This window comes from Sus scrofa, chromosome 10, assembly GCF_054392235.1.
Source record: "Sus scrofa isolate SSC_HxYL_T2T_F1_AM1 chromosome 10, Sscrofa_HxYL_maternal_Yorkshire_Landrace_v2.0, whole genome shotgun sequence".
NCBI lineage: Eukaryota > Metazoa > Chordata > Mammalia > Artiodactyla > Suidae > Sus > Sus scrofa.
In genome coordinates this window covers 81,321,293-81,337,767 of record NC_139392.1, presented here as the reverse complement: position 1 = coordinate 81,337,767, position 16,475 = coordinate 81,321,293, and the positions used below count along the sequence as shown (strand labels likewise).

Below are 16,475 nucleotides of genomic sequence, written 5' to 3'. Positions count from 1 at the left end.
GCTCTGTGACTTCGCTCTGTGTGTGTGTGTGTGTGTGTATTTTGTGTGAATGTGTGTTTAGAGGTGGGGGAGGGGAGCCGAGGAAGTGAATGAGTAGAGAAGGAAGTAAAAGATGAAAAAGTGACTTGTCAGGTTCAGATAATTTAATGATATTTATGAACAGACCATAAGGCAGTAACTTTGTGCTTTCTTAAATTATCTGTCCTATTTTAATTTTGTAATGCATTGCAAAGGCCAAAACAACAGAATGCAAAATTAATGAGTTTTGTTTCATAAACATGCAGAAATGCTAATGTGATTATAAATGTGCATCCATCTATCAGCTTATAACTGAACTTGTTAAGTCATTTATCATTTTTGTCTATGTAAATGGCTTTGTCATATGCTTTACTGTAAATCAGAAACATAGGTGTCTCCTTTTACTTTTTTGCAATTTTTTTTTTTTTTAGTTTAGTTTACTTCTTGTTCACATAAGGCTCTTGATATTTAACCTGACAAGATATTAGTAAAAAGTCACTAGCATAAAACAAGTTAGTCTTTTATCACTTGCATTTTGGTAAAAAAAAGAAGGGAAAAAAAAGTTGTAATTCGGTGAACCTATGACATGTTTTCTTAATAAAACTTGCAGGCTCGAAACACTCGCTTGTGTGTTCAGAATAGATGATATAATGCTTTGTTAATATATAACATAATTACAATAGCACACATTTTTAATATTTTAAATATTAACTTTGTAGTGTTTTCTAATATATAGTAATAAATACAGCATTTGAAATTTGTCATCAAGTATATTTAAGTCCCTAAGACAAATCAGCTTGTTGGTCTCCCTAATGGAGGTTTTGAACCAATTTTGAGAAGTGTTTCTTAGTTTGTTTTTTTTTTCCAATAATGCACCAAAGGGTATTGGAAGTCTAAAGGAATAATGTATGCAGACCTCTAGCTTCTTTTTTTAAAGACCACTAGCTTTGGATATAACCCACAACTGCAATAGTAAAAGCCATACTAATAGCATCTAATTTAAGAAAGTGAGGACTCTTATCAGCAAATAAGAGAAATCTAACTTGAACTGGCTTAGTCAAAGCAGGGAATTTGGGGAGCAGCCTCGCAGAGCCCAAGAAGAGCAATGTGGTACGGCCCTGGGGACAGGGCTTCCAGTCCGAGATTCTCTCTCTCCATCTGTCATTCTTGGACCTGCCTGCGCATTTCCAGTCAGGCTTCTGTTTGGCTGGTCCACGTGGCAGGACACACAGTGAGTGCCATCTTCAGGCATCAGCCACTCTGGAAGTGCTCAGCCTGACATACTCCCAGCTCAGAGTTTAAAAGTCCTGTCAAAGGACTTCCTTGTCCACCTTGGGACCACAACACTGTGGCCAGGAGGCCAGGTTCCATGAAACCTTCCCTTTGTACGGTATGAATGAAATCGTGGTGCTCCCTTGTTTAAAGTCTTCCAGTGACTTTCCATCAAATTAAATGGAGCATCCAATCTTTTCCCCATGGCCTGCAAGGCTCTGTGTGAGCAGGCTCCGCCTATCTATCTGATCCCATCATAAACTACAGTGTTTGTTTTTCACTTCCTCTCACGCAGGATATGCTTCCCACGCGGGCCCTCCTGTTTCCTTCTTGTTATTCCGGTTTCAGTTCACTTGGCATCTTTTCACAATGGCCTGTGATGCACTCAGTAGATAGGGGCCACTCTCTGAAATCACCCCCCCTTCACACTAAAACAGTTGTTTTTTTATCTTTTCCACATCGTATTGCCTCTGTTGCCTTTAGATGGCAGGGACCCAGTTCACTGTTCATTGCTGGATCCTTAGCTCAGGGCTTGGCACACTGCATGTCTCAACCACGATTCATTTCAGGAATGAGCTCTTTTCTTTCAATGCCAGATGGAGTTAGACTGGGATCAGGGGCAGCTCCACTTCAAGAAGAAGAAGAGGGAGTGGGGAGGCAAACTAAAGGGCAGGCCATTGCATACTTATATGGCGCTTTAACTCTACAAAGAATTTTACTGTATAATATCTCATTTAATCTTCGCACCAAGTCAGTATTTTTCCCCAAATTTTAAAGATGTGGTAAAAGGTACATAAAATTTATCATCTTAACCATTTTGAAGTGCACAGTTCAGTGGTATTAAATGCAATTATAATGTGCAACCATCACCACCATCCATCTCCATAACTCTTTTCATCTTGTTAAAATAAAACTTTACTCATTATTCAGTAACTCCCCATTTCCCATCTCCCAACAACGACCATTCTACTTTTCATGTCTATGATTTTGACTGTCCTAGTACCTCATATAAGTGGATTCATACAGTATCTGTATCTGCCCTTTGTGACTTTTATTTCCCGTGGCATGATGTCCTCAGGGCTTATTCATGTTGTAGAGTGTCAGAATCCCCTTCCTTTTTAATAAAGACTGAACACTATTCCGTGATACATCCATTTCACATTTGGCTCATCCATCCATCCACTGGTGGACATTTGGGCTCCATCCATGTTGCAGCTATTGCGAATAATGCTGCTATGAACATGGATCTCCCCAATAAGGGAATCGAAGGTCCAGGAGATGCACAGACTTGTCTAAGGTGGCCGATAGTGAGACGGGGAATAAAGCTGTGATTTCAGAGCTCAAAATTGGTCTTCTTTCTGCTATGGCAATATTATGGCAATTATTACTGAGCTTTTCCTCTAACCTATTCCAAATATATGTATAAATTTGTGTTCTTGATAATAGTCAAGAAATTATAACTTTCTTGATTTAATATAGCAGGTGAACTTTATCTAATTTATACTACATTATATTATAAAACCAATAGCTTATGCCATTTACTTTACAACCTTTTACTGAGGAGCATAGGTATTTTTTGTTCCAAGAGAGCCTTTTTCAATAACAAGGTTTACTTATGACACCAGTTAAGATTATTATTTTGTAAGGGTACTGATTGCTTGGGTTGGTATTTTTTTTTTTTTTTGTCTTTTTGTCTTTTTGCTATTTCTTTGGGCCACTCCCGCGGCATATGGAGGTTCCCAGGCTAGGGGTCGAATTGGAGCTGTAGCCACCGGCCTATGCCAGAGCCACAGCAACGTGGGATCCGAGCTGCGTCTGCAACCTTCACCACAGCTCACGGCAACGCCGGATCATTAACCCACTGAGCAAGGGCAGGGACCGAACCCGCAACCTCATGGTTCCTAGTTGGATTCGTCAACCACTGCACCACGACGAGAACTCCAAGGGTTGATATTTTTTAAAAAATGGTGAAGATGTATTTGTCGGAGTTCCCACCGTGGCGCAGTTGAAAAGAGGAACCATGAGGTTGCAGGTTCAATCCCTGGCCTCGCTCAGTGGGTTAAGCATCCGGCACTGCTGTGAGCTGTGGTGTAGGTTGCAAATAGAGCTGGGATCTGGCATTGCTGTGGCTGTGGTGCAGGCCAGTGGCTACAGCTCCGATTGGACCCCTAGCCTGGAAACTCCATATGCCACGGGTATGGCCCTAAAAAGACAACAAAAAAAAGTATTTATTTTTCATGTGCATTTTTTACACTGTAAATTTAGTCGTTTCCTTCAGTAATTCTTCATATCTAGAATGGAGAGCAAAAAGCAGATGCCCCTAGAAAATATAAAAGCCTTCCCCTACTTGAGGAGCCTTTTTTTTTAAACCATGAACTACGTACTTTGGCTTTATAGATGTTGTATTTAACACTGGTGACAGTTTCGTTATCATTGTTCTGTTTTGGAGTTCAAGTGTGAAGACGGGTGCAATCACAGCTTGTTCAAATAGCTCCATTGGAATTATACTTCTTTGGGATTATATTCCCAGTCATTTTATAATTGGGACCCTAGGATACGTTAATATATTCTCCCGCTAATTTTTACAATCTGTTGGTTGATCATAAAAGTGGTGACAAAGGCGAACTGGACTGTGGGGGTCTAGCGAATTCTTATGACTCTCGATAGCCTAAACTTAAACCAGAGCTTCTCATCCCCAGTACTTAAGATTACTGCTCTGTCACCGTCATCTTAGAAACAAAGTAGAAAGGTCTAAACTCAGGTTACAGGGGCCTGAAAGATCTGGTCTGGATTTGATTCCCAGTCCCACGAATTTCTAATTCCGGGATCTTGGTTATGTGGCTTCACCCTCACTTCCTTGGTTTTCTCATCTGTAAAAACTGCAGTGATAATACCCACCTCAAAATCTTTGTGAGGATTAAAATATAAAACATGGAACATCCTTCGAGCCCAGTTTGGGGCATATAAAGTTCTAACTAGTGGTAAATATTATATATATATATTCATGTAGATTAGTGTACTCTTCTAAATAGAGACTTTAGACGTATATCCATTTGCTTTTTCTGTCACAAGTTAAGGTGACAGAAAAATGTGTACTAGCATTTTATGATAACAAAGTTTGAACCATTATTTACCTGCTTCCATTTGCTTAAAAATAGCCATTTACATCCTCAAAAAGTCTAAAATTTCAGGAGTTCCCATCGTGGCTCAGTGGTTAACAAATCCGACTAGGAACCATGGAGTTGCAGGTTCAATCCCTGGCCTCGCTCAGTGGGTTAAGGATCCGGTGTTGCCTGGGTTGTGGTGTAGGTCGCAGATGCCACTCGGATCTGGCATTGCTGTGACTGTGGTGTGGGCCGGCAGCTGTAGCTCCGGTTAGACCCCTAGCTGTGGATGTGGCCCTAATAACACAAAAGACCAAAAAAAAAAAAAAAAAAAGTCTAAGGTTTCATAAATTTTGAGTAGGTCAGGTGGTAGAGTTTTTTCAAAATGATTCCTGATATAGAGGAATAACTGAAAACAAACCCAGGAAGTTGATTGGACTTTCAGAGGTCCCAACCCTTGTTGTAGAAGCAGGATCAGACCTAGAATATTCTTTCCATTAGATAATTATTAAGATAAAATTAGCACTAACTTAGCAAGTTCACAGTTCCAGAACAGAGTTCCCTGAGTAGTTAGCTTTGATAACAAAGGTGTAAATAGAAATGCAATTTATTAACAAATTCGACTTCATTATGCCTTGTGCAATAGTATGTACATTTAACTCATGGACATAGAGAGCAGACTCGTGGTTGCCAAGAGAGAGGGAGAGGGTGTGGGATGGACTGGGAGTTTGGGATTAGTAGGTGCAGCCTATTGCATTTGGAGTGGATAAGCATTGAGGTCCTGCTTTATAGCACAGGGAACTAAATCCAGTCACTGGTAATGCAATGTGATGGAAGATAATATGAGAAAAAGAATGTATATATATATATATATGTATAACTGGGTCACTTTGCTGTACAGCAGCAATTGACAGAACATTGTGAATCAACTATAATTTAAAAATAAAAAAAACCCCACAATATATACATTTTACTCCTTGCTCTTTCATAAAGGACCCTGCCACTTCCATGGGATCATAAAATTATTGAAAATAAATTACTTTGAGAGGAGAGAAAGAGCTGGCCTACTCTCATAACTAAACTGTCTATCATATGTGTAATACATGCTTGAGGAAAGTTGGGTGAGGAGTGCCTGTAATTGGTGTACAATTTATTTATTTTTTCTTTTTGGGGGTGGGGCATACCCACAGCATATGGAAGTTCCCAGGCTAGGGGGTCACATCTCAGTTACAGCTGCCATCCTGCACCCCAGTGACAGGATTGCAGGATCCGAGCCGCAGTTCAGGGCAACGCCAGATCTTGAACCCACTGAGCGGGGCCAGGGATCGAACTGCACCCTCATGGATACTCGTCAGGTTTGTTACTGCTGAACCACGAAGGGAACGCCTACAATTTCATTTTTATTTGGGTGAAGCACTGAGCATTCCTGATGAGATATATACCATCCATGTCATTGCTGTTATCAAAGAACTGATTATGACAGGGAAACAGATGTCAGAAAGCAATTTCACTAATAACAACATGATTACTGCCACCAATTTAACTCTAGAAACTTGCCCGGAATCCTTATGAAGCAAATAATTTTCCTCAGGCACTGATTTCTTTCCCTTCTCCCTCCCAATTTGAAAGAGAATGTGCATTGAAACATTTTTGAATCAAAGTACCATGTAACAATATCAGCTATTTAACCCTCTCTATATATCAGATGTTTTCAAAATAATTTAATTACTTTGCAAAGAATACTTTCACAGGTAGAGGGTTTTTTTTTTTTAAGGTTTATTTGTGTTTATTTAACCATGATCACAGTTGGAATTGTGTGTATTATGATAGAATATGTCATGCTCATTCTTTATTTTCCAGCTTACATAAATTTCTACCTTATTGCTCGTTGTTATTTCTTTTTGATTTTTCATCTTTTCTTGCTAAATTACAGTGTTTTAATCTTAATGTTTTGTGCTTTTCCTTATTTCTTGCAAATTATAAAATCGCTTTCTATTGTAGATATTTTAGGAAATACAAAGCAGTATACAGAGGAAGAATCTTGCCTATCAGTCAAGGTCTGAAATGACCAATATTAGAATGGTGTATTTCTTTCTGTTTTTTAAAAAAATCCTTATATATCCTCATCTTTATCCCATCTTTTTTGACTCCACCACTTACTAACCGTAGACTCAGGTAGTTAGACCTCTGTGCCTTATTTTTTCTCATTTATAAAATGGGAATAATAACAATCCCACCTCATAGGCTGACTCTGAGGATTAAATGAATTAATTCATGTAAAGTGATTAGCAAAGTGCTTGGCACATAGTAAACACTCAAAAAAATGCTAATGATTTGTCTTCCACATGCTTATTTATATCCAGTATTTGCCTGTGCTGTTATGGTAGTGTATACATTATAATAGAGAAACAAAATAGAAATTAAAAGGAACAAGACCCCCACTGGATGGTCTGCCATGCCCACCCTGGAGACCACATGGGATAGGACGTTGAAAATTTGCAGGGAGGATAAATGACAATATTTACAGATATCTTCAGATGATTTACATTTGCTTTGAAATTTCACATTTGGGGTAGGACTCCAAAGTTATCTTGAAAACTTGTTACTCTCTAAGTGGAATTTATGTCTTCTTACCAAAAGGAGGTGTTATTTAAGGGCATCTTATGATGCTTAATTTGAAGCCTCTAAAATATTCACAGGCGTATACAAACAGATTTAAATGCTGGAATTATCTTTCAGGGTTCAGCTGACTTACTTATATCTCACCCCTTCTCCTTCATAAAAGTTCCCTGACGATTACAACCCCAATAGTCTTGCTCCCTCTTGATCTCTCTCCTTTTCCACCTACGTGAACCTTGACCATTTGGCTGTCTTATTTTTCTATTTGTTTATGTCACAGCTTAATGAACATCTTTAATAAATAACATGCCTGCTGGCTTCAATTCAGATGGACTGAAATCTGGAGCTTAGAGATTACCTGAAACGTCCAGTTTGTTAGAAGCTCTTCTCTAGGTTGGGCAAGGTGAATGTTAAGGTAGCTTAGACCACAAATTTACAACAAGCTACACCACAAATTTAAAAGAAGGCCGTAGGTCAAAACTTGTGAATAAGCTTTTCCACATGAGTGGGTTGAGGAAAGTTGTGCAGTCTTATTACTGTGTACCATAAATAGTGCCCTTTCTTTTTGGGGGTGTGAAGTCTTTTCGCTTTCCCATCATGTTTATATTATCTGATATAATGTAAATAAATCTGATAGAAGTAATTTTTAAAAAGCCGTGCAGAGCTGAGGTGTAAGTATATTGAGCAGTTATTAGCGGAATAGCCCCAAATAGCTCGACTTTGAAAAAAGTTTTTATTCTGTATTTAATATACTCCTTAGTAATGCTTTTACTTGTCACTTTTTTCCATAAAAATCATCTCCTAATGTCTATGCAGTTACATATTATTTCTGCCATGGTTTGAGGGTGTTGATTTCCTACTAATATTGTTTAATTTTCATTTATTTGTCTTTTGTCTTTTTAGGGCTGCACCTGCAGCATATGGAGGTTCCCAGGCTACAGGTCGAATCGGAGCTACAGCTGCCGGCCACTGCAACAGGGGATCCAAGCCTTGTCTGCAACCTACACCACAGCTCACGGCCAATGTCGTTTAAAATCGTATTAGCACAATTAACCTACGAATATTGTTTAAAATGTTCGTGCAGTGAATACAGGTGGTTTTGCCACACTTTACAGGACAACATGTGCATTTGAACCATGACTTTTTTCATGTTTCACATTAAATTGATAATTATTCAATACTTTATTCTTAAGTTCTATATTTGCAAAGTTTCTTCTGGATTTCAAAGAGTCAACTACTGTTATACCCAGAATGTCTCCATAAGAACTCCATCCATGGATACCACTGAGGACTTCTGATTAAGATATTTTCTAGGAGAGAAAGATAAGTTAGGAAACAAAAGAAGTGAGAAACCTGGGGGGAAAGCAATTAAAGAACAGTTAGGCAGAAAGACAACGAATTTGCATGTGTAGGAGAGGGAGGTCCCTACATCTATGGCCTCAGTTTCTGTCTTCCAGAGTCTTTTACTGCAGGATTGTGAGGAGCCAAGGCAGGAGTTGTTTAGGAATAAATCTGATTTTCAGTGTGAAACGGGATTAATCTCATAGCTTGTTTTGTAAATTTGTTCGTGAACCAATGTTTTCTACCCCTGTGGATAGAGAATTCCAGTCAAAGGTACTAACAAAAAAGCTGAATTAAACTATATTTTCATGGGTACTCGCTGAAGTCTGCACATGACTGGCGTTGACTAATTCAGTCAAATGACCAACCACTAACTACCAACACTCACAAATAGAAGAGGCTCTTGCTTTCCAAAGCTTATAGAAATGCAGGATTTTCTATGCTGTTTTAAGCTCATATACAAGTCACTTATCCCTGAAATTCTGAGTTCTGGACATTGGAACTAGGAATATAAGCCCAGTTTTGTTTTCTTTCAATATTCTCAGGATCTAATTGTGCCAGGATTGCCTCCGTTTGGTTTTTTCGTTCATCTCTTACATGTGATAGGCACTTCCTGGGACATAATGCAGGTTCTTTCTTAGCGAGATGAGTTGTCCCAGACACGCTTCCCTTGGTGAGGCTTCCTCTGTCAACGCGGAAGTCACTTAACATCTTTCTTTTTCAGGTCCCTGTCTGTCTAAGAAGGCCCTTGCACTAGTTGTGAGTTTCTCACCAGGTGTGCCGTAACACAAGGCTCTCGTGGGTGTCTGACAAATCGTAATAAATGTGTAGGATTTATTTTTTGCTACACCTTTGGGGAGGCAATTATGGTGACTTCTTGTCAGATGAAATGGTAAGCCGAGCTGGGTAGAGTAGGGCCCATTTATTGTAAGCAGGAGGTAAAGTGTAATTTTAAGCCCTTGCCAAGAGGATAACAGGTGTTTGTGGGAACCTGTGGGAACTCCTCCTGCATGTCCATCAAAGAGCCAAGCCCTGCAGTAAACAGGTCTCCTCAGTAAGTGATGCCACTTTGGGGGTGACCAAATCAATAGGGCTCCACCTACGGAGGCCAGTTATTTAACTCCTTCAAGTCAAATCTCTTATTTCCAAATATCCTGACCACACCAAACGTTTACTAAGCTGCACTAGATTTTATGAGTCAGACCTCTCACTTCTTGCTGTGTACCTCCAGGGTAGTCATGGCAACCACCCTAACGAGTAAATATAAACCCGATGCTTGTGCCGAAGGTGAGTAATTTGGATCTGGGTAGTGGCAGGAAAGCTATTTTTAGAGGAGGAGGAGGAGGAAATGAAAAAAAAAAAAAGCATTAATTATCTTTATTTCCTTGTAACTCAATATTTTTCCCTTAGCAGACGAGAGAAGAAAGGGGAAATGGGGGCTTTGCGAAGTGATTTCATCTAGAGAGAGGGCAAAAAGAAAGTTGTCTTACTGTGGGTTATGAATCAGCTTCTTTTTGAGTCTTTTAGCTCTTGAAAGGACAGAGTTAAGTGACATGAAAGGCTCTGTTCATCTTTTCTTCATATGTAATAGTTCTCTTTATAGGAATAGACCTTGCAGTGAACAGTTTGTCTACAAAAATATAACTGAAGTTTTTTCTTGGGTCCATAAGAAGCCCCGCATGGCCAGCTTCATTTCCCCAGATTTTTTCAGAGGGTCTGAAATCAATTAGTCTTCAGGGAACCAAGGTCAAGATGCTCAATGTGGGAAGAGGGAAGAGGGAAGAGGGAGGTTTCTGAGGCAACACCCTCAGGCACATCATTGACTTGGTATCAGGTGGACAGAAGAAGTGTGGCAAGCCTCCCCACAGAAAGAATTAATTGGTCATTTTGTTCCATTCTAGTTCAAGTCCTTACTGAAAATAATAACATGTTTTATGCCTTCTCGCACCAAATATTTGAATGTGCATGCTTTCTCTTTGGCCCGAGGGCAGAAAAATTCGTATTATTCAAATAGCAGATTTTCGTACTTGGCAAAAAGTGTTCTGAGTAGCCATTATGAATGTACAGAGCACACATCCCAGAAATTCGAAAGTACCACTTTGGTGTTGATGCAGGCCTGCAAAGCGTATTTGGAGAATCACTGATGTAAGTCATGTTCTCAGGTGGAAAATGCCTGCCTGGTATACACGTCTTAATTTCATGGTTCTCAAAGTAAGGCGCCTCAGCCTCACCTGGGAACTTACTAATGGAGCAGAGTCTCAACTCACCTGAGGTCTACTGGATCAGAAGATCTGGGTGAGCCCAGCAAGCTATGATTTAACAAGCCCTCCAGGGCATTCTGATAAGACACTGAACTTTGAGAACCACTGCCTAAACCGATCTTTCCTTTATGAACCCCAGTCTCATTTCTCAATAGTCCTAAACTCAATTCGTTTCATCCCAGTGCCACCATAGCTATTCTACATTGTGCTTAAAATAGTATTATAGACTCGGTCAAGTACTCTACATGTATTATCATGTTCTCAGAACAACCCTGTAACATAGAGCCTATAATTAGCCTCATTTAATGATGAAGTAACGGCTACTTATAGAGAGACACTTTCCCAAGGTTACACAATTAGTGAATAGCAGGGGCTGGGATCCAGACTGTCTAAAACTCCCAAGTCTGTGCATCTAACCAACAGAACTATTTATTGACTGCAAAGCAATTGGATAGTTGGGTTAGAATAAAATTGCTGCAGACCCAGATGGATCCTTGTTTATGTTGGAAATTGGTCTCTTCTCAAAGACTTCCTCTGTGCATACTGTTTCACCTGGAAGATACTGCTTTTCTTCTCCCTCAATCCGGTTCTGTGGCTGCTGTTAAAATCAGACTCAAGATGTACTTAACTCCTGGAAGCACTCCTATATTTTCCCTGTGAAAATGGATCATTTCTTTAGGCATTTGCTCTCAGTTTTTGTTGTCTTCTGTTCTAGCAGATTGGTAGGGTTGTCCTGTTTGCATACCTCCTTTATCGAATCCCCTGGGTTGAATTGCAAATTCTTCCAAGAGAAAAACTACAACTTTTATTGGTGACTTCTCTCTGTTACCCAGCATGGTTCTGTACTTGGTAGGCTTCCAGCCAGGCTTGTTGAATAACAAGGATGTTTATAAAATCTCTTCCTAGTCCTTGAATACAGTTTTAGGTTGGGTTAAGGAGGAGCCCTCCTGAAACACTGGAGGGAAGTAACTAAAATGAATTAAAAGTGCTTAGTATAAGCACCTAAAGTAGAGACAACTGTTGTTTTTAACTTGAATTTCTGAACATCTTCTCTGCAGAGTAAGAGGAATTTCAGATATTTCCAGGCAGTACCCACTAGGATTGTTGTAGTCCTTCCTTTCACTGTTGCACCCACAGGCTGTTCTTTTTTGGCTGCACTTGAATTTACTGAAATAATTCTGTGTGCCTCAAAGGGTTTTGAAGGAGAGGATGGCAGATTTTTTAATGAACTCACTTTCCGTTCCAGGCAAAGAAGCTTTCAGAAAAGACAGTTACACTCCATTGCTGTGGTCTTAAGTAATGGTACAAACATTTTCAACTTTAAGTGGGAGTGAAGATTTTTATCATAAGAAGAAGGAATTCTTACTAATATCTCATTACATATGTTTATGCAGTTTCTCCCTCCTTTATGATCCTCAGATGTCCATGTAATTTGATTAAATATAATGATTTGTGAAATTTGTAAATTTTTCAACCCACATACAGATATACAGTATTTTAAAAGAAAAAAATGCCCTTTTATTACAAAAGAAACATTTACCTTAGATAAAGGAAAAAAAAAAAACCAAATAATCCAAAAGCATTTTCTCTCCCATGTAGTAGTAAATTTATTGATATATATTATAAATTAGTTTGCTTGTATATAAACAAGTACTCTCTCTCACACACACCTACACAAAATCATAAAGGTTTTTAATGAAAACTAAATTCTACAAAATGAAGTCTGACATAATGTATTACGTTATATGTGTTCTATTCCAGTGGGCAGGATAGGTTATTGCAAAGCAAAACTGAAGTGAAATATGCACCTCATGGTAGGAGAAAATAAGGAAGAAGTCCTTTTCCAGATTTTGTTTTTTCTTTTTCATTTTTGCTTTTCAGGGCCACGCTTGAGGCATATGGAGGTTCCCAGTCTAGGGGTCGAATGGGAGCTGCAGCTGCTGGCCTACACCACAGCTCATAGCAACGCTGGATCCTTAACCCACTGAGCGAGGTCAGGAATCAAACCTGCATCCGTATGGATACGAGTCAGGAATCGTCATGGATACGAGTCAGGTTCATTACCACTGTGCCACAACAGGACCTCCACAGATTTTGTTCTTAAAGGGAGGTCTGCTTTGCCCCGCACTCTGGGCACTGGGACAGCCCAAGGAGAGCAGTCTTTGGGGGGCAGATGTAGTTGTCTAAGTTATATTAACTCCCCCCCCCCCGAATCATGTTAGAGTACTGTGACAGACCTAAGGTAGTTTCAGCAATTGCCACCCCACTTCAGCAACTTTCATCAGTTACTTCTTTGCAGCCTCTGAACAGAATGAGAAGGAGTATTAATGCTTGCTGCTAACATCACTGCCTAACTTCATGGATGATAACTGCTTTACTTGTCAGTTTCCTCGCTCTGGATGGTTAAATTAAAAATATCCCTTATCTTCCCTAGAAGAAAACTGCACCTGCCTCGCTGACAGATTTCTCAGACGCACACACATGCTCTTTGAATAAGGAAAAACTGAATATGTATTTTCCCTCACAGTAATTTTGAGTACATAACACTAATTTTTCCTTCAATAAGTCCGTAAAATTTTCGGTGAGAAGTCAGCTGAGTTGTTTATAGATGCTGTGTCCTAAAACTTTTGAACCTCTGCTCTTTTATGGAGTGTTATAATTAAACGGTGAAATACAAAGCAAATTTGCTTAAAAGACTAATATCTCATGGATGTTTAATCATGAAAGACTCATCTAATCAGTTCCTACAAGACCACAAGTTACACACCCCATACTGAGAGATTCTAAAGCAAATAATCTGCATCTGAATTACTATCTGTTAAATTCTTTATAAGGGGCCACCAAAATATGCATTTTAAATAAAATATCCTGTATACTGCACTTCAGGAAAGACATGAATTTTAATGCATTTTTGAGTAGCTGATAAGAAAGCAAATATGGGTTACTTAGAATTCTCAACTGAATGACAAGCTTGGACCTTAGAGCTAAATGAAAAATGGGATCTACCCTGAAGCTCACAGTGCTTTGCTCTTGAAACTAGAAGAGGGGTATCTTGTTCTGGAAGAGCAGACCCTCCATTTGGTTCACTTTGGTTTAACAAACATTGAAGAGTGTTTACAATATTTGGACTATTCAGATATGTCACCCCAGAAGATCCCAAGAATAGTAAGACTTATTTCTTGCTTTTGCAAGTTTTTGAAAATAAAGGATTTCACAATAAATGGATGAAGATAGACATGTAAATAAAATATTTTATGACCTTGATAAGGGTTACAAATAAGGGTTATGTAAATAACAGTGCTGTATCTTGGTGCATCAGTGGAGAGCAATTATTCTTGCTAGGGATGGTCATATTCCAAAGAAAGGACTGGTTTTCTCTTGCTTCCTTGTCATCATCCATGAAGAATAATGTAACATCACAGCCTAGAGCCTTTCTCATAATAACAGCTCAACACATAGTTGCTCAATTGACTTGGATTAAACTGTTCCTAATTCTTGGATTTTTTTTTTTTTCTTTTTTAGGAGTGGTCACGCTTACAATTTGTGCTTGTTGACAGAAAGGTCCCACTTCCTGCCACCCACCCCTCTAGCATGTCTTGGGGCTCCAGTTGTCCCTCTCCTCAGTTATGCTCGTGACTGGGAGAAGCAGTCTTTGCCAGAGCCCATAACCAAGTGACAAAGCTGGAATAGCCCATGTTTTCCTTCAGCTTTTTTTCCGCCATGTTCCTAAAGAAGGCAAGTTAGTCAGATGCACGGTGACTATGGGAGCAGCACACTGGGAGTGATTGTAGGGACACAGAGCCTGATATGTATTTATTTATTTAAATTTTAATTTTTATTTATTTTTTTAAATGATTTTTACCTTTTCCATCATAGCTGGTTTACAGTGTTCTGCCTATTTTCTGCTGTACAGCAAGGTGACCCAGTCACACATACATATATACATTCTTTTTTCTCACATTATCATGCTCCATCATAAGTGACTAGATATAGTTCCCATGGCTACACAGCAGGATCTCACTGCTTCTCCATCCCAAAGGCAATCGTTTGCATCTATTAACTGCAAATTCCCAGTCCATCCCATTCCCTCCCATCCCCCTTGACAACCACAAGTCTGTTCTCTAAGTCCGTGATTTTCTTTTCTGTGGAAAGCTTCATTTGCACCATATATTAGATTCCAGATATAAGTGATATCATTATCTTATTTGTTTTTCTCTTTCTGACTTACTTCACTTAGTATGAGAGTCTCTAGTTCCTGATATTTAAGTTTAGGCACAAAAGGACACATTGAATTTGGCCATAAAAAGTCAATCTGAAGTCTCGTTACTCAAAGTGTGAGAGCATCAATTTCAGTTGAGAGATTTTTAGAAATGTGAAATCTCCCCAGACCTACTGAACCAGAGTCTGCATGGTGGCTCTTTTGTTCATTAAACTTTGAGTCCCACGTGGTTCTTTTGCTTATTAAACTTTGAGAAGGACTAGTCCAGAGCCAGTGAAAAAGAGGGTAAAACATTGAAAAGTAAGAAATACAAAGGGATTCTAGAAACAAAAGTTTTTTGGCCATGGTGATACTGTTACATTTCATAGTCCATCTAAAGTTTATGGATTATAGAAATGGTAAGAGATGGAGAATTCAGACCTCAAAACACACATTGAGTAAAATGGACAATATTTGCACCCTACAGATGATGAAAATCATAAAAGATTTCGTAAGGGAATTTATCATTTTATTTAGTTTACAGTATTGTGCATATCAGAAGGCCCTTCTGAAGTGAGTGAATTGCTGTGAGTCAATTATTATGCGAAAGAATCTGACTATTAAGAATTTTTTTTTAATCTCATATACTCGTGATGGTTTCTAATTAATCATATTCTTAGGCTGGCACAATAAACTAAGCAGTGTAATCATGACCAGGCTGAGAGTGAAAATACTTTTTATTAATTTTACAGATGTGAGCTAATCAGAGTAATTTGAATCTTGGACACAAGTCAAGAAAGCCGTTTATTTAACTACTCTGTCATGTGTGCTCTCAAGTGCTCCCTAAAGGCTACAGATACAGAAAATACAGAAAATAAAAGCTACAGGTTTAAAAATCTAAAGGACTGGACAAAGTATCCAATGCAGAGCCTTTTGTGATTTGAACTCCTAGAACTTTTGTTCTTAGGTTATTTGCCATATTCATTAGAAGCAATATTGTTTATACCTATATGTTACTTATTATATATTATATATTTATGTTATATATTTATATATTCATATAAACTATATAATTAATGATATATTTAATTATTAATTAAAGAACTGCACAGAATGCGGGCATTGTGCCATTAGATTTTGCTGCTTCGCTGTGACAACTTTGCCTCCTCCTTCTGCTGCCCTTCTTCTTTTCAGTTTCTGTCTCAGTGCAGGGTTTGTAGAGCACGGAGCTTGAGGCCATGTTTTGTCACTGCATTTTTGAGGAATGTGCAGTCACTGGAAAGAAGTGTGGGGGCGAAGGAAAGTGAAGCATGAAAGCAGACAGGCCAATAAAAAGCATCATCGAAAGGGCCCCAGTTTCACAAGAAAACGTAGCTGGATACTTTCATCCCACAAGTTGTGCCCGAGAGGTTGTATGAACTATGTCTTGGAACAGGTTTTGATCTGGATCAGTTTGTTTCCTGGCTTCTCCCATCTTTTGTTTCTCTTTGGTTAAACCTTGCATAAAAGGGGCCTTGACTCCTGGGCCCTTGGCCCTTCCTGGGAGCCTCTGCAAGAGCCAACGCCTCCTCACAGGTTGGCAGAGTTAGACCTGTGCACTGGGGATGTTCTTCCTCCTGCCATGGGGGGGTGCCATGGGATCCACAAGGAAGCCTGGCCCTA

The 16,475-nt window shown here is 39.1% G+C and overlaps 1 protein-coding gene across 1 annotated transcript in view; it reads left to right on the top strand.

Moving 5' to 3' along the window:
• The window catches only part of PLXDC2 (plexin domain containing 2), a 416,197-nt gene that overhangs the window by 19,571 nt on the left and 380,151 nt on the right, over positions 1 to 16,475 (top strand). The window lies entirely within an intron of this gene.